Here is a 19,404-nt window from a genome sequence, read left to right on the forward strand (position 1 = left end):
TAAGTATTAACAATGATACTATTATTGTTGTTATTAAATTACCTTCAATATTTCCTCTTACTATTAGAGTTGCGTATCTTCTATGGGTACAAAATTCTGGGCATGTGATTTTTTTTTTTCTCTACAGTGTGCAGATGAAGTCTGATGCCAGTATAATTCTTTTCTTTTATAGGTATCTTGTTTTTGTCTAGACTATTTCAAGATTTTTCATCTTGAAATCAGAAATAAGAAAGCTGTTACTAGTTTTTAAGAAACTTTTGGGGGATCTAGAAAATATAAGACAAGAAAAGAAAGGAGTAAATATTGAAGAAGAAAAGATAAAATTTCCTCTTTGAGCTGGTAGTTATTTTTAGAAAACCCAGGAGACTGTATTAAGAAAAAAAACTAACTAGAATTAAGAAGGGAATATGATGAAGAATTATTATAAAATAAAGAAAAGCAATAGCTTTTCTCTGTTCTACCAAGTACCAGAGTTCGCATTGATATGTCTCTTATAATTATTCCTAACTTGGAGCTGGACAGGCTCTTTCAAACTGCCAGCTGAAGTCTATTTGTAAAGTAGGGAAAATTTCCTCTATTACTTCTTCAGTTTTTGCCTCTCCCCCATCTGCTCCTTTATCTCTGAAATATTCTTGTTATTCGTATGACTATGCCATGCCAACTGCCTTTTCTTGGGAAGATTTGCCTTTTTATTATTAGACTCTAATTTTCCTATTTTGGAAGATTGTGCTTTATTTTGTGATACAATGGGGATGGCAGAAGGTGGCTGTGGGGGGCGGTGAGAGAGAGAGGGAGAGAGAGAGAGATACTTCATAGTTCTCTTGTTTAAACCCTGGGATTATGTATTCATGTGAACTTTTTTAGAGGAAACTGCAAATGTTACTGGCCATTGTAATCTTGTTATTTTATTAGCTCTTGATTAAACATCATATTTAAACTTTCTGGTAACAGTTGTTAATTGTGTTTGCCACTTAATTATAACAGAATTTTTTTTAAGTGTCAGGGCAGCCTTCATTTCATGTTTTGAAAAAACTGAAGGATTCAGAGTTTGCTTTTGGATGTTAGCGTTTGCTCTAAGATTTGGAGTTTTCCCCAGAATATAAATAAGTAAATAGTAAAATAAGTAAATAGTAACGCATAGTAGCACTGCCTACGTGTGTGAGATGAGTTTCTGTTTCCATACACCTGGATGCATTTTCACTCCAGGACCTTAACTCAACTGGGATTTACTTTCTCAATACCAAGGAGACTGGAAGTAGGTAGTCCAGGGCAGAGGTGACAGCTCCGAGAGACCAGACTTGTTCTATTTTTCTATTCCTCATGCTGCCCAGAATGACAACCCCACCTCTGGGCTTCTTGTCTGTATTTTAGGCAGCAAGAAGAGTGATGGGCAAAGAAGGAAAAGCAAAAGCCAAATGTGAGCCAATGACTTTCCTAGAAGCCCTACTGTGACTTCCACTTATATCTCATTAGGCAGGAATGTGTCACATGGTCACCCTAGCTGTAAGGAATTCTAGGAAGTGTATTTTAAATCAGGCTGGATGCCACCCTGAACAAAATTGAATTTCTATTTGTAACGCAGAAGGAGTGATTGGATTTTGGATATGCACCCAGCAGCCTAGCTAGGATCCTTCACTATCCCCTCTGTCTTTATTCCAGCTGTTTCCCGTTCATCCGTGGGGCTTTGTCTGTGCTTTCTTCTCCAGGCAGCCCCCTGGGAGCCCCAGGAGGGGTGAGGTGGCCATTCTTTGAGTGTTGATGTTGCCCTTTAGCTATTCAGTTAAGATAACACCTGATTTATCCAGTATCATCTGGAACTACTTTTCTATGAGTGCCTCTTCATTATACATCAGAGTAGATTTTGTGTCCAACTTTTACTCCCAGCTCCTAAAACAGTGCTTGGCACACGGTAGGTGCTTAAAGTTTCTTGAACAGAACTTATGACAACAAGTTAAACTGACTGAAATTCATGGATCTCAAGAGTACTCTTAGCTTTTTAAAAATTCTTTTTTTCCCTCTTTTTGAAGTACAACATGTACATTTATAAATGCATCTGTTGAGTGTGTTTTTATATGTTTTTAATCTTGTTAAACACACTGGTTGTTGGTGCCAGCATGTGTGGGTATTTCTGTATTTGTGTATGTGTGATCTGTATCTGGGTGCAGTTACTAAATACACCAGTTATTTCCTGTGGCACCAAGTGCTTTGACAACCAGGAACTAAGTAGGGGTTAGAGCCGGTGGTCTGAGACAGGATTCCAGTGCTGTGAGGAAGGTGCAACTCACCCCCCAGGGATGTTGGAAGACAAATGAGGTTGTTTATCTGAAAAGTATTTTGAACTCTTACCTCTCCAGGAGAAAGGTCCTATGTTAATTCTTAGTACAGTTAAGCCTCCATTCTCCATGTCAATGAGAAAACAACAAAAGAGAACAGATTGTCTAAAGGTCATTGATTCTTGATTTTCGAATTGAATTATAACATACTTTTGGATGTTGGCAGGAGACCAGCCATCTGTGTGGGTAAAATGAAGCTTTTGTTAATGTGAGTCAGTATTTCGTGAATTTGCATTATCAGCCCCTGTCTGATCAGCCTTATCAGAGTCAGGTGATGTGGAATACATTTGTATTAAGAAGGGCCAAGGCATGTGTAATACATTTATTTCTGTGGCTATTCTCAAGTTCATCTTTGTTTTCTGATTAGGTCATAAGAAACCATATATTTGGGCCTCAGTAGCTTTAAAAATGCTTTCTCTGGATTACATTTCAAAGTTTTCCTGAAATACTTACATAAAGAGTATCTCCAGGTCGTCAGTAGAACTACTGATGAAGTCCACTGACCATTAAAGATTAATGAGTGAATGGCTGGCCTAAAACCCCAGTGTTACAAATTGTGGTCCCCAAACAGCAGCATCAGTATCACCTAGAACCAGTTAAAAATGTGGAGTCTCAGGCCCCATCCCAGACCTGCTGAATCATAAACTCTGACCCTGGGGCCCAACCATCTGTGCTTGAACAGCCATCTGGGTGATTCTGATGCAAGGTCAAATTTGAGAACTGAAGGCCATAAAATCAAGATGTTATCAAAGTGTCTTGCATCATGTCTCTTAGAATTCACCACCAGGTGAAAAAGTCACCTTTCATATATATGCAGGAAATCTTTTCGCAGACGAGGAGAATAATATCACCCACTCTGTTTCCATTTTTGCCTTTTACTTTGGGAAACTTGGAGCTGTGCTAGTTGCTCAATCATAGTCAATACATTTGTCTGGGCTTTTTATTTCCCTTTCCTTTCCATGAATTTTATTTGCTTCTTTTATTTAAGTGTCTTACTATGAGTCTGTTATGATAGGCCTTTCCAAATCCATTTTGCTAGTAAGTAGGTTGGCAGTGTGGGTAGGATATAATTTGAAATAAATTGACTCACTCAGTGATTGACAGTAGAGGTATTTGACTAAGAAATGTACTAGATAGTAAGGGAAGCTAACATGGAATTAAACATATCTTGCAGAAAGCACCGTGCATGCCCTTGAATACTTACTTATACATGGTAAGAAAATATAAACAGTATAGAAAGATATAAAATGAAATTGGCTGAAAACAATGCACAACATGAGAGTTGTGAGTTGTTTTATTTGTGGGCAAATCAGGACTATAGCCTGGGAGACAGCCTCTCAGACAACTCTGAGGAACAGCTTTGAAGAGGTGGAGGGGGAGGTCAGTATATGTATGACTTCAGTGAAGAGGGTACATGTGAAATCAAGCCCAGATTTTGGCAGCAAGTTGCTGCTAGTCATGAGGAGCAGATGTCTCAGTTAATGATTTTCGTGCTTTTCTAGATACGAGAAGATGCAAGAAATTGGGCTCATAAAATCGTCTTCTGAAAATATCAAACTTATTGAAGTCCTGTTCTGCCAGTTTCTCCCAGAGCACAGAGTGCCTCATTCCTGATCTCCACCCTGAACTCTTTTCAAGGTGTGTTGAAAGTCAGTGACTGCAGTGGCTAGTGATTTCATTCTTGTAGAACCAGATGACGAGAGAATTTTTAGTTGGCAAAAGTGAAAACTTCCCTCACTCCTCCAGTGAAGTCTGTCTCCTCAAAGATAATCATTAACAATCTCTTGGGTATCTTTTTAGAAAATGAAGTTTACCTTTTTCAGAAAATAAAGTTTATAGGGCCCACATGTATATGTATTTATGCACTTTCCTTTTAAGAAACACAAAAAGCACTAAAAGTTCTGGTCATCTGTTATAATGTGTCTACGGAGGGTGGGTGTTTCCCCACACCACCAAGCAGCGCTCTGACACCAGCGGGGTGTCCTATGATTTAACTCAATTCTGACACTGTGTACCTGGAGATAGCGTCAGATCCCACACGTTAAGGGCTCAGCCCTACAAGACTGTCCCCCTTCCAATGAGCACCTTAGACGCCAATCTCAAGTCAAGGTTGTTACCTGTGCTTCTGACTGGCTATAGATTGGAGATTCCAACCACTTCCTCTTTGGGTTTGATTAATTTGCTTAAGTGGCTCACAGAATTCAAAGAAACATCTCACTTACCAGAATACCAGTTTATTATAAAAGTTTATAACTCAGGAACAGCAAGATGGAAGATATGCTTAGGGCAGGGAATGGGGAAAGGGCACGGAGCTTCCATGCCACCTCCAGGCCCACCACTCTCCCAGCACCAAACCTGAAGCTCTTTGAACTCATCCTTTTAATTTTTTCCAGAAGCTACTTGTTTGAACATGATTTACTGATCCATTGGCCATTGCAAGTGATTCAACCTTCAGCCCTTTTACCTTCCCCAGAAGCTGAGGGAGTCCCAACCCTCCAATCACATGATTAGTTCTCTTGGCAACCAGCCCCCATCCCTAGATGTGACAGCCTACCTCATTAGCATAACAAAAGACACTTTTTATCACTGCTTCACTTAGGAAATTCCAAGGGTTTAAGGAGCTTTGTGCGGAAATGGGGGATGAAGACCAAATATATATTTCTTACTATAAATCACAATATCACAAGGACCTTAGTGTACATTCTCATCTGCATCTTGCTTTTTTTTTCTTCATACTATGTCATATGGATCCTCTCTCTTTTTAAAAGCTACACAATATTCCTTTGTAAGGTTGCACTTTAATTTATAAACCTACCTCGTATTACTAGATATTTAGGGTATCATGAACATCCTCAACTATAATATCTTGGCACACTTTTGAAATATATCTGCTAGGTGGATTGTTGGAAATGGGTTTTGGGGGTTGAAGAGTATGCACATTTAAAAAATTGATAGATACTGCTTAATTACCTTTCAAAAAAGGGTAACTAATTTACTTCTCAAATGAGATTGTCTCTTTGCCCACATACTCACTAACAGGGTATTATCAAACATGTTTTTGCCAGTTTTATAGTGACCGATTTATATTTCTTTGAATCATTGTTTTGATTCACCTTTGTTAACTCTGATAAGATTAGTCATTCTAAAAAAGATATATTCACTAATTTTATTTCTTTTTTGTGGACTGCTGTTAGGGATGATGTTTATCCATGTTTTTCATGACTTAATCCTAAAGTTTCCATACCTGGATTTCTTTGGTTTTTTAAATACAGCTTTTCTAGTTCTACCTTAGACTCCCTGTGTCTGTTTCTCTAACAGTATACATTTTTCTAATAGTATACTGTGTGAATACAGTGTCCAGGAGAGGTCTTGCACACAGGCAGTGTCTTTGCTCTCTTTCCCAATTAACAGGAAATAAGTATTCCATATTTCATTGTGGGTACCATTATACTTGGGAGTCAAAATACTTTGTCAACTTTCTCCTTTTTTTAAGCTAAAAACTTATATGTAAAAAGTCATCTCATACTGCTTAGCTGGGTCCTCCAGATATCCCCCAGCACTCAGTAATCCTGAACCTAACATCCTTGTCACACAGCCTTTTCTTGCCCCGGCGAGACTGGGGTAGGGGAAAGAGGAGGTCAAGTGTGTGAGTTTCTGGATATATTTTCTACTTTCTTACTTATCACAACATTATGCAAGAAAACAGATGAAGAGAAAAACCAGCTCCAATTTTATCATATGTGAAGAAAAATGAAACTTGGTTAGCAAAAAAAAAAAAAAAAAAAAAGGAGAAAAAAGAATATCATCTTTCTGCATTGTTACAGACTTACCAAATCACAGTTTCTATGGCCCAGATTCTTTTAGTCCTTCTAATCCTGCTTATTTTATTCTCCTTTCCCACCTCATCTCTCTGAGATTTGTACCTTCCATGTGTTCTTGAAATCAGTTACCAGTTCATCTATTCCCTGGCATTAGGGCTTCCCCTGGGAGTTTACCGATTGATTGGCCTTTTAATCCGGTTGTTAAAATTCTCCCAATACTCACTGGCATGGAGCAGTTTCAATTTGTGTGTGTTAAAGTATCGGCCAGGGTCGTTAGGAAAGTGAAGTTCACACAGCTGCTTTGTGAGACTGGAATGGTACCAGGAAACTGATTTGCAGTGTGATCGTGGGCTTGTGGGGGAAGAAGGGAAGATGTGTTTGGAACAACTGCCAAGTCCACTCTAATTCTGGGCCCCATCCCTGCGCCACATCTTACAGCATATGAGAACACACTTCACACCAGGTTAGTGCAGATGTGCATGAGTTAGGGACAGGGCCAAGCAAGGGCCAGTTTTTTATAATGTATAGATGGGCCTTCAGCGACCAGAGACTCTGGCCAAATTTCCCTAGAAAGATCTGGTGTTGTATTTGTGTCTCTTTACAAGTTTACATTGCTAGCATTAGGACTTCATAAGCAATGGAACTTTGATACAGTAGATGTTCAGTTAAGAAAATTGTATTATACTCTTTGTTTTCTCCCAAATTAATTTGTGTTTTTGGCCACTGTTCAAAAAAAATCTGAGAGTGTGGGAATGAGGTACAATTTTGATGTGATTTTTATTTAAAAACTACTAAATATATATTAATATTTTAAAAGTTCTCACTATCCGTATTTCCTAAATCCACATTTACTTTCTACAATTTTATAGTGAAAAGATTTCTCATTCATTGAAATCTTTCAAATAGCCATATAATGGTTTAAGGTCTTTTGTGAAATTTTTTTGGTTTTATTTTTGTTTAAAAGATGTCAGTTTTCTTTGAGAAATCTAGATGTTCACCTTAAAATAAAGATACACAACTGAAAAAGAAAGATGTTTGCCTTTATTAGGGAATAAATGTGTTAATAAAATCTACTTATCCTCAAATAATATACCATTGTATTTTTACATTTCTGCCTTTCCTAGTTAATTATGATTTTCTTGAAGATAAGGGCTGACTCTCCTTCGAATCTGAACCTCTATGCTTAGCACAGGGCTTGGCCCATGCTTGGCCACAGCTGAAATGACCTCAGTAAATATTTTTTGAACAAAACAATAAATTAGTTGCCTCTTTGGTGAGGTTAATACAGTCTGCAGTAGCATGGGGTTATGAAACACTCCATGCAGGCAGAGGAAAACAAAGGTTCCTGGGAAGTGCTTAACTCATCACTTTGTGACATAATTCCAGGGAAGGGAAACCCTCAGCATTCTTCCTGGTCCACCCAGTGCAAGCCAGGGTCCTTTCATTTCCTTTACTTCCTCTGTCTAAGAGTTTATTCTAGGAAAATAATGGGGAATAGACCATGTGATGTAGTGGCAAGGATGCCACTCACAGCATTAATTAGAAAACAAAAATTTGGAAGCCTCTAAAATGGGTAATAAAGGAGGATTGAAAGAGGGGACATAGCCCCTTAAAATTACCTACGTTTTGATCCACAAGGATAAGATTTTGCACATGAAGCAAACTGAGTTAGAGACCAAATGTCAATGTATAATAGAAACATTTCCTTCCTCTAATTCTCTCAGGACTTGCGCCGTTTTTCACATCCCCATCCACACTCTTGCCATTGATGTTAGTAACTTAGAAAGAAACCAGCGGATTCAGAGAAGGCTTGGGGAAAATGGCAAAGTGAGTCTCCTGGAGCCCCTGGTTTCCACATTTACTTCTGTCTCTTCACCCTCCTCATTCTGTGCCCAGCGTTCCCAGGTTTCCTTTATCCTTCTTAAAGCTGAAATGACCACTTTCTTCTAAAATGACACAGTCTTGGTATGTCCAGGATACATGCAGCAAGCCAGCCTCCTCTCAAAGGCAGTTCTTCTATTCACTCTAACTTCTAAATTACTGATGGGTCCTTGAAGCATGGCATATGAAGCCAGATTGCATGCATTCCAATGTCCACTCCCATAATTTTCTACCCAGGTGACTGTGGAGCAATTGACTTATCTTCCTAAGTTTCCTCATCTATAAAAATTGGGATTAAAAAAATACCCCATAAAGCAATTGACATCTTGTCACATAATAAGCTAACATTTTCAGCCATCATCTAAAAAATGAAATGCAGGAGGAGGTAGAGTGGTTTCTTGTGGCACTCCTGAAAATATGACCCTTAGGTCAAATTTCCTTTTTATCCCCTTTGACCCCTGTACCAATGATAAGGCCAAGAATGCCTCCATAGAAGCACCTGTGCCATATTTCCTGATTTGATGTAATTAACACTGTTGTGTTGGTACTTAGCTGGGTAATCATTGTTCTACTTCACCCTAACCCTAATTGGTTCAGAGATAACTTCAGTGACTGGTTTTCCTTTATTTATCACTAATTTAGAACTCCACTATCCAATAGTGTAGCCATGGTCCACATGTCTCTATGTAGTTTAAATAACAATTAAATAAAATGAAATTCACTTCCTCAGTCACACATTTCAGTTGCTCCATAGGCACATGTGGCTAGTGGCTCATGAATTGGGCAAACCCAATGTAGAACATTTCCATCATTGCAGGAAGTCGTATTGGACAGTGTAACTTAGACCCTCGATTTTGCTTGTGCACGTAGAATCGTTGTAGCATTTACCATCACTACTTATTAGACTCCTTTGCACAAACAGCCTGGCTAGAAACTTCAGATCCATATAACCATGAAAACAGGAATTGGAGCAACCTGTCATCTCATATCAAATCCCAGTCCTTTAAAGATCTTTGATCCAGTTCCTTTGCTTCTTGTAGGATAATTCTCTACAATATATACTTGACTTTGTTTTTCCACCCATATGAAAGACCTGGCAGGGTACAATCAACTGCATAGAAGGTATGGTTTTGATATTGGAAGCATGTTATCCTCACTTTACAGAATGAAATCAGGATGAATGTATTACTACCCTTCCTGTTTATCCTTAGCTATGTTACTTTTTGCCTTATTCTCAGCCCTGCTTTCTTTCTATGAATCACATCAGAACGACTGACTAGAAAATCAGAGAAGATGGAAAATTTGCCACCTCCAAAGAGATGGCGCCACTTAATAATAAAGTCTCTGCCTCACAAGCGTAGTCACGCACAGTGGAAATGTCAGGGAGAGGGTCCCGACGAGTTGGAGGCGGGTGTGTCAGTGCAGACGAGAGGCTGAACCGCAGGGCAGTTTTCTTACTCAAGTTCACGTGGCTCTTTGCAGCAGAGCCAGGGTTTGAGCTCAAGTCTGCAGTGTGCAAGAGCCATTCTCTTTCCATCACTCCATGCCACCTCTGAAAATGTTGGCGTATTTGTTTCCTTTCTCAAAAACTCACCCATCTTTCCGGCTGCCTTTAGAGGAATGGTTGTGAGAGTATGTTTGTCTCAGGAGAGGCCTCGAGGCATTATCTGTTTTGTTGTCGTCTAAAAACTAAATGTGCTAAGTCCGAAAGGTAGCGTGCAGTGCACTTTACCCTGGAACATTTCAAGGGGGACAGGGACAATCACTTCATGCAGAGAATGAAAGCCACTTTTGGGAAGTGATTACCAAAGAACCCAAGAGAAGCCTGTCAGGTTTAGAGTCAGAGCAGTGAAGAAACCAGGTGGGAAGCTGTGGTCTTTTTACAAGTCACAGCCTGCCCACTTCTCTTCCTGAGCATTCTGAGCGGCCAGGAAGGAATGACAGAGGGGACCTAGCGGAATAAATTACACTGGTTATGTTGGACTGCTTAATGGTTCCGTAACTGAGTGCTGTGGGGAACTTTTCAACATGCTTTGCGGGTGCCCATGGATGAAGGGAACATATGTTGAAGCTGTTTCCTTCTACCAGCAACTTGCAGGAGCATGATAAAGTTTCCCAAACGTTGCTGCAAATTAGAACCACCTGGAGGGTTTTTAAAATCTCAATACCAAATTCACACCCCATAAGTGACACCCTAGTGGGTGAGAGCCAGCATCAATATTTTGTAAGGATCCCAGGTGATTCTAAAATGCAGCGAATTTGGAAACCTTTTTTGACCACCCCTTTCTCTCTCTCTTTTACCTTCTCTCCTTTTATCTCCTTTTATCCTTTTATCCTTTCTCCTGCTCTTCCTGTCTCCATGTATTCACCTTAACTGTTGATCCCTGAGGAGGGCCAGCCCTGTCTTCCTGGGAGGACCAGACAAGCCCTTTGCCCCACCCAGAACAAAGCCCAAAGGACACCAAGTCAAGATGGTCTTTGGTGGCCCCTTCCTTCCAGCAGGAAATGCTGTCCCTGATTTGGTGTCCTTCTAGCTCTCACTGAAGTTTGCCCGAACACACTCTTTTCTGGGCCTGGCTCTTCCTCCATCACCCCACCCCTGGTGTGTAACTGCCTCCTAGGTCAAGGCTTCCCAAAGAGGTGTCTGCTTGTCTCTAGGCATCTGCAGCTGAGTCCTCGGGCACCTGCTGGTTCTGAAGAAGATTTTAAAATGTGTTTCCTTATTTCTTGGTGCTCCGGTTTTCTCATCTGGAAAAACGGGGCAATAATAATGCCTAGTTCATAGTGTTGTTGGGAATACAGAAAGCACTTAGTGCCTTGCACGTGTTGGGTCGAACTGTATGAAATTGCCATCTTTGTAGGGCAGAATGATCAAATAGTGGCAATTTCATAATGTTCAACCCTGTGGTAAATGTTCAATAAATGTTGTTATGTTATTTTCCCTTTTATTTAATCATTGTATTTAATTTGAATGTGATTTTATTTATATTTGGCCATTTTTGTTTAGCTTTAAAACTATGACATGGGCTTTAAAGGAACTTAACCCTAGTTTTCTATCTGTGTCTGTCTGAGTAGCAGTATAATTATTATAATAAGGGTTAATTAGTTGACAGTGGGGGTAGGAAAGGTTCTGTCTGTGAGCCTGTTTTCTCTTTAAAGGAGAAAGCATTTTTCAAATTTGAGAAATCCTGCCCTAGACCTTCCCCTTTCTGCCTCATTTAATTCACCTGCCCTCTGTTTTTTATTGTCACGGCAGGATGCTGATCTTAGTTTGGGATCAGCTAGAAAATCTGACAAAGCAACTTGGCCTTTCGATTTCTCCTCATAGAACACAACATTGCATAGGCTCCTTTTTGAAGACCTTTCACATCTCCTTTCTGGACTGGAGAGAAGACAGTTCCGAACCAGTGTCTACACTCAAATGAGTAACCGGATGCCTCGCTAGGCCACTAGACACTGATTTTGAGAATTATATTAGCCAGCAGGCATGCTCTAGGTATGGTTCAAAATGCTTTATGTGTATTATCTCCTTTAGTCCTCCTAAGAGCCCCATGACATAGGCAGTATGATTTCCCCCATTTTGCAGATGAGGAAACTGAGGTACAGAGAGGAGTTTAAGAAACCTGCCCACAGTTAGTCAGCTATCAGGAGCAGAGTCAAAATTCTGACCTGGGCTGGCTCCAGAACCTGTGCCCTTAGCAACTGCTCCACAGTCATCCAGGCATTATCTGTTTGTCCTCAAAACAATCCTAGGTGGGAGGTAAAGGGGTCCGGGGTCTTCCTGGCTCTGGAGCTGGCACTTAACACCCTCTCTGCTGTATTGCCCAGTGCCCGGTCAGCCCTGCATGCTACTGCTGGCTGTGGCCGTGTGGCTTCCCTTAGAGTGGCCTCCTTTCCAGTCCCGGTGTCTCTGCCCCTGCTTTTGGGTGATAAGATGTTGTTCCTCTGACCCTTCTTAAAGTAGTTAAAAAGCACATGTTAATTCTCTGGACTTTAATTGCCCCATCGCCTTAGAGGCGCCCTAGCATTCTTTCTCCCATGGAGTGGTTCTAGGAGATTTGCCCACATGCAGTGCTGCAGGACCGGCCAAGAGGGACAGAGTTACTTGGTTGGTTGATTGTTTTCTCCAGCTTTAATACCACTTCCCCAATTTTGAGAAGGCCTGCCTTTGTGAATGTGCTGGATTTCCCTCTTTTTCTTTTTGTCCTTTCCCTGAAAGTAGAATGACAGACAGCATGTATTTTTATTTATTAACCTGACTCCCCGCAGGAAAAAAAGCAAGAATATTAGGAGTAGTAAAAGTTGTTTCTTTGTATTACTCTGGCTAGGGGTGGCTGATCCAGAGTTTTTAGGGGGGACCTCTCCTTAAGAAAAAGAATATATGAATTAGAATCCTAACATTAGGAAAGGGTCTTGGCAGAGGCCCATGCAATCAGGGACCCTAGAGCTGGACCTCTTATTGGGTTTCACTGATAATGTCTTGTGATCTCCTCCCCAAAGGGTCTGTGTAGGGTTGGTGCCGTCATTGTGTTAGCTGGCTCCTCTACTTGGCATCTTACAGACAAGTGGCCTTGGTTGTAAGGACAGAAGGTCAACATCATACCACGATCACGCTTGGCTAAATGACTCAAAGATGCATCATCTCTCTTTTTAAAGAGATTTTAAAGAATTTGCATTAATGATTTTACTAATAGAGTTGAAGGATTTGTGTGTTAAGCTGGAGCTATTAACAAGTATTGGGTTGGCCGAAAAGTTCATTTGGGTTTTTCTGTAACGTCTTACAGAAAACCCCGAACGAACTTTTTGGCCAAACCAATTTAACAGAAAATGTTATCTATACCCACCTAGATGGAGGATAATGAATGAATGAATGAGTTAACAAGTGAAATAGAAAACAAGGGGGACAATTGAGGAACAGAAATAGGAAAACATTAAAAAGGAATAGGACAGAGGACTCTATCTCACTCTCACATGGCTGAATCCAGTGTCAGCAGTCAGGGAGCAAGGTCTGTCTAGATACCTACATTTCCTTATCCAAAAGAAGCTACTCAGTAATTTTTTTCAGTAAGAAGGGAATTCATTTAGATACAAAAATTTAAAAAGTTTCTATTATCAAGGACAATTTTATTTTATTAATAACTCCTACATCTTTTCATCTTTTTCTGCCTGAATGAATACTATGTAAAATCTTATTAGAGGCTGTTTTGCTATAATAGTAGACTTCTTTAATAGCTATTATTTATGGAGACTTATAAATAAAGATGGTGTGTGACAAAGGAAGAATGCCTACCTCAATGACATAGAGTTAGTGGGTCATTTGATACATTTCTTGTGCCTTTAAACCCAGGGTGAGGAAATCCTTCCTTCCTCAAAATGACTGTGCTAATTTGTTGTGTTCTTGAAAAGCCAAGTTATAGTTTAGACTGTGAGTTTTAGCAGACGCCAATACCCTTTCACAAAAATGAAATTGATGATCTTTGAGCAATCTGGAGAGAGACATACTATACTCTGTGTAGCTCAAGGTACTGGTTGATCAGAAACTTGGAGGATGAATGCATGGATAGATTTGTTTTTAAAAAACATATTACTTACGAAATGAGAAACATTGGTTAAGATTTAGTACATGTCTTCCTCGACTTACTATGGGGTTAGGTCCTGAAAAACCTATCATAAGTTGAAATATCCTAAGTCAAAAATGCATTTAATACACCTAACCTATGGAACATAATAGCCGAGCCCAGCCTACCTTAAACAGAACACTTGCTTTAGCCTACAGTTGGGCAAAATCATCTAACACAAAGCTTATTTTATAATAAAGTGTTGAATATCTCATGCAGTGTTTTGGAATACTGTACTTAAAGTGAAAAACAGTATGGTTGTTTGGATACAGAATGGCTGTAAGTGTATCGGTTGTTTGACGGCATGGCTTATGGGAGCTATGGCTGCTGCCCAGAATCAGGAGGGAGGATGGTACCGCGTATCACCAGCCCTGTCAATCAGCAGCCTGGGAGAAGATCAAAATTCAAAATTGAAATACAGTTTCTACTGAATGCTTACCGCTTTTGCACCATTGTAAAGTGCAAAAATCATTAAGTTGAACCATTGTAAACTGGGGACTGTCTATCGTTAGCTACAAAGAACCCAGTGATTTGAAAAATATATAGCCATAGGGTTTTTACTTAAGCCATTGTTTCGATGTTGGCTGTTTGATTTTTTTTTTTTCCTTTTTTCATTTTTCCCACAAGAAGAGAGAGCACAGGCTGGCTTTCCTACACTGTAAGAAATCCTGAAGTGGCTTACCACACCTATCAAACTAGCAGTTACACAGTCTTCTTAAACTTGAGTTATTCGTGGCTAAATGGAAACAATCTTCAAGGCCATTTTGACAAAAACTTGATTAGGATTCTTGGAACCCTGGGCAAAACCCTATTCCATGCAAGACAGTAAATAAGATTTAAGATGGGTTGATTCTTCTGAATCTTGGGTGAGAATCAAGATAAGGCTGAGTCATTGTTAATGGCTGATGGTGGGCCGTATTCTTAATATTCTCCAACCGCTTCACAACAGCCACAAGGGCAGTTGGTTTAGCCTTTGAGAGGAGGAGGAAAATCATTTGAAGAGGAAGAGCAATGTTTTGCAGTGGGAGGGAGAGGCATTTTGGTGACCTCGTGTCCCCAGGATCCATGGAAGGTTGAGCACCCTCCACCACAGAAGTCCAAGAGGAAGTGGTTATTTTCTCTGTGAGCCAGGCTTTAGTCCCTGCATAAAGCAATGGAAGGAATAGTTCATGAAGAGGTTAGAGATGTGGGGTCATTTGTTTACATCTGGCTTTCAGAGAACATGGTAAGAGGAGGCAGGAGAGGCAGACATCACTTAATGTGGGTGAGCATGGCAGTGGCCAAAGGTAACTGGGAGGGGTGATATGAAGAATTAATAGGCCTCAAGGTCTCAAAAAGAATCTTCACACCAGGTCTCTAAAACCAAAACAAAGTGACCCCAAACACCATGCAATGGCCCCTGCCAGTAAAACTTGGTTCAAACACTGCAGAACTTCCCCATGGATTCACAGCAGGCAGTGTCAGCTTTATAACTGATTATTACTGAAGTTTTGGAAACACTCTAAATTAGCAGGGGAAAGATGAACGCACCACTCCAAATACGGAGAAGACTGCCTCTGTACAGTACCAAGATAACTCTTTTTTGGTTAGGAAGTGGAAGGCGTATGCCCAGTAATCCAAATGTTGGATTTGGAACTGGGTTATTCTGAACTCAAGGGCAAATGTATTTGCAATTTAATCCACTTATAACTATCATATTGTTTCTGAGTACATTTTGAACTTTCACATTTTTGGAAGGTTTCTAAGATGAAATTCCTAGAAAACAATAAATTGAAAATACGACGTTTTTAAACATAGAGAAACATTTAATAAAAGATACAAAAGCAAAAATTTCTCCAAACTGCTACTCCCCTCCAAGTAAAAAAAAAAATGGCAGGCTGTAGCTAAAATGTACCCAGTGTCCCATTCCTGCCTGGAGAGTTCTTTGACTTTATCCCCTTATGGCTGTTTGCACTTCAAAATGCCTTCTCGTCAGTTCTCTAGAACCTTCAAATAGATAGAGGAAGCAAACAAGCATACAGTCAACAAGCAGAAGAGAGTTAATGCAACATCTGTTAGAAATGTGAACATACTGCTAGGCATACTCAGCCAGCATCATTTATCCTTCAGAAATTGAAGCATTTTTGATGCATTTGACCTTTAAATCACATTGGGGCAAAATAGAAAGGTAGCTTTCCCCTATAACTCAAGCCCTTGCCAAGAGGTTCCTAAAAAAAAAAAATACACACTTTTTTAAAGCACTGATTTTTATGCAAATAGATCCTCAATTTAAATTGGGAATATGTAAAAATCTATCACCCTGTAGGTTATGGAAATGAAACATCAGTGTCTACGAAGTCTAAAAGAGATAATCTCTGCCTGGTTTCCTATTATTGACATTTTAAAAAACCAACTCTAACCTTTTAGTTGATAGGCCTTAAAGATGTATTATTGTAAAGTGCATAATTGTTACAAAGGAAAATATAACCTGGTGTCTGGACCCTTTTGGAAGACTCTTGAATTGGTCAGAGCTCCTGATTTCAAGGGACAGAAAGCCACTTCAAACTAGCTTGGACAAAAGGGGTATTTATTGGATGGAGACTGAAGCTTCTAGGGAAAAGTTAAAAATTGGCTAAAAAGGCAAGGGTTGCATATAGCTTGGGCTTTTCTCTCCATCTCTCCTGTCTGTCTCTGTTGGCCAGCAAGCTTCATTCTCATCTTCTCCCTCCACATGGGGAGGAACAGGACATACACATGTTCCTGAGTTTTACTTCTTGGGGGCTTCTGTTCAGAGAGGGCTGATTGTCTTTTCCCAATTCTGGCTTGAAAAATACCGGGAAGAACTCTGATGGGCTTGGCTTGGATCAGATGTCCAACCCTGGCCCAAATGACAGTGGCCTGTAGGATGGACCATGTGAGAACAAGGTGCTTCCCAATAGCAACACATGACGTATGTCAATAGAAGAGCCGTGTCCATACGAAGGGGAAGAAAGTATAGGCCAAAACGGATTCCATATGTCCACTTGACCTATATTTTCATTGTTTAAACCTTATATTTTGATTTGAACATTGTAATGGAGTGATATTCCATTTTTACAGAAGCAAATCATGTCAATAGGTAACCTCCCGCCTTCTGGCATTTGCAGAAATGTTCATGTGAACTACTGTTAGCTTTATTTTGCACATCCAGGCTAATGAGGTTACTTAGAGGTCTGTGTTGTTTGTTGTAGTGGACATCTGTGTGATTCTGCTAGCCCATCATCCAGTTTTTCTTCTTCAGCTGATAACACCTAGATTTTCCTTTGGGAAACCAATACCTCCTATATTCTCAAGCCATGTGATTTCCGTGAAGTTGACACTGTGTGCTTGTCTCAGCGACATGCTAGTGGCCCAGCCCTGGTCAACTGGAATGCCACACTCCCCTGGCCAGTTATGGTCCAAGGATGGACCTCCCTCCTTTTTAAGGCTTTCCCTGGAACAGTTTGGAAAGGGCCTCGCTGGGAATGCTTCTGAAGCTACTGTTGGCCGCAGTTTGAGAAGACCTGAATGAGAACAAAGGCAAGAGATGGGATAAAGCAGAGCTGAGGGATGGAAATGCCTGATAACAGGGTTGAAGTCCAGCTGTCTAAGCTGGACAGTCAAGTGAAACAGTAAAATTCTTCCCCCTACCCCCTTCCCCTCAGTTTTGGTTATAGCTTGTTTGATTTGGATTTCTGTACCTTGCAACCAATGTGAAAGGTGAATTATCTTCATGAGCAGAACTGTGTAGTTCCTAATTAAATCTCCTGCTCCAGTTCCTTATGTTCCAGACAAGGCAAACCACAAAACCTAGTGGCATAAAGCAGTAACCATTATTTCATTTATCTCATTGTTTCTGTGGGTCAGGAATATGGAAAGGGCTTGGCTAGGCAGTTCTCACTTGGAGTCTCCATGCAGTGGCAACCAGACAGTGGCTGGAGCTGGGATAGAGGGGAGGGGAGGGGGCTCGAGTAGCTGGCAGCCAGCAGGGCAGCTGTCTCTCCTCCTGAACTCTCAACAGCTCTGTTGGACTACTTGAGCTCCCTCACAGCATGGCATTCAAAGCACTCAGACTGCTAACCTGGCTTTCGCGTGAGTGTTCCAGAGCCCTGGGTGTAAATTGAATCACTTTCTATGACCCTGCTTTGAAAGTCACACAGTGTCATTTCCACCACAAGCTGGTCAACTGAACAATAAGTTTGGCCCAGAATCAAGGGAAGAAGATGTAGACCCCACCTCTTAATGGTGACACGTCAATGAATTTGCAGACGTGTTTTAAAACCACCACATATTATGAGCAATCCCCAAACTGTGAGAAGGGTAGGGTACTGTGGTCAAAATGATATATTTCAGTAGACTTAGTTTTGTGACATCATGCTTTTAGTTTATACTTTGGGGAGCTGGATTAACTTTTTCAAGTCATTAAGGCACAAAGCATAGTCTATATATATTGAAAATTAAATAAGATTTGTCATGATCTTTCAGGCTTTAGAATTCCATTTTGTTCTTGTATTAAGGCATTTCAAATTTTAATGTGAGTAGCACTGAAAAACATTTAGATTTGGATTAGTTCTCTACTTCACAATTGCTTATATATTGACTTACTATTGAGGCATTGTCATTTAGTACTTGGTACCTTAGTCAATGTAACTTCCAGAAGTGCTTCACTGTCTTCCAGTGACCAGTTTAAGGAGTTGGGAGTAATCTCTTTTGTATGGATTCTATATGAAATAGCCATTACAATGTAGATTTGTAAAACTTGACCTGTGTTATGGTTCTATCACTTTGCCTCTCTGACTAGAGTTAGAAATCTTCCTTTATACTATCTAGTACCGTGGAATAAAAATCAGAATGCAACTCTTTTCAACTTTCTCCCAAGTGGAGGAAGTCTAATAGATCTTGAACTAATTTTTTTTTTCTGTTTCAGAGTATAGCAAGTAATCTATTGGAATAAAACTAGCAGCTGAGTAACTCATGCAAAGGTAATTTAGAGCACAAATTAAATCTGTCAGAGTGGTATTAGATTTGCAAAAGCTCATAAATAACAAATGAAAGGTCACAAAGCCGTGAAAATGAGAGTGTACTTCTTCATAAGAGAGCTGTAGTCAGGGATGAATCCTCAGTGCATATTCAAATAGCAGTGCACAAAATGGAAACACAACATCTTTTCTAAATGTCTAGAACATTCCAAAGACACAGTGGACTCCAGGGAAAAACATCAAAGTCCTAGAAAAGACCCTTCAAATCACTGAGCATGTCCAACATGGTATTTGTGGGATTTAGGGATTAAAGCTCCATCAATTACTGAGAATTTGTATAGAAAAAATACATCCCCATCAGCAGAGCCCATATTTCAGTAGCAGTTAGACTAATTGTGAATGCACGTCACTCATCTTTCACTTTTCAGTTTCTAGAAAATACTAATACAGTGAGTGGTGCTTCATGATTTACTGCAGGAATGTAAGCAGTTGGGTGATATTAATAAATAGTCCTGCCCATCCTGTTTTCTCATGGAAAAGAGTGGTGGAAAAATAGCTCTGGCTACTATAAAGTAGACAAGTTCTTTTACTGTGCATTTTATGCAGATCTTTTTTTGTGTTGTGCTCTGTTGGGCTTGACTTGTATAAGGGAATTATTTATACAAGCAATGTGTGGGCTTCATCAAAATTAAAAACTTTTGTGTATCAAAATACATCATCAAGAAAGTGAAAAGTCAATACAGGGAAAGGGAGAAAACAGTTGCAAATCATACAT

The 19,404-nt window shown here is 40.0% G+C and overlaps 1 protein-coding gene across 5 annotated transcripts in view; it reads left to right on the forward strand.

Annotated features, from left to right (window-relative positions):
• Window positions 1–19,404, forward strand: part of LYPD6 (LY6/PLAUR domain containing 6) — a 110,504-nt gene that overhangs the window by 58,070 nt on the left and 33,030 nt on the right. The window contains exons 2-3 of one of the 5 annotated variants that reach the window (XM_067027508.1): window positions 3,836–3,971; window positions 18,578–18,632. The exons of 2 other annotated variants lie outside the window; for them this stretch is intronic. The gene's annotated coding sequence lies outside the window, so the exon portion shown is untranslated. The remainder of the gene's footprint in view (window positions 1–3,835; window positions 3,972–18,577; window positions 18,633–19,404) is intronic. 2 more of the 5 variants (XM_067027510.1, XM_067027509.1) reach the window with 2 other exon arrangements.

This window comes from Kogia breviceps, chromosome 2 (genome assembly GCF_026419965.1).
Source record: "Kogia breviceps isolate mKogBre1 chromosome 2, mKogBre1 haplotype 1, whole genome shotgun sequence".
Lineage (NCBI taxonomy): Eukaryota > Metazoa > Chordata > Mammalia > Artiodactyla > Physeteridae > Kogia > Kogia breviceps.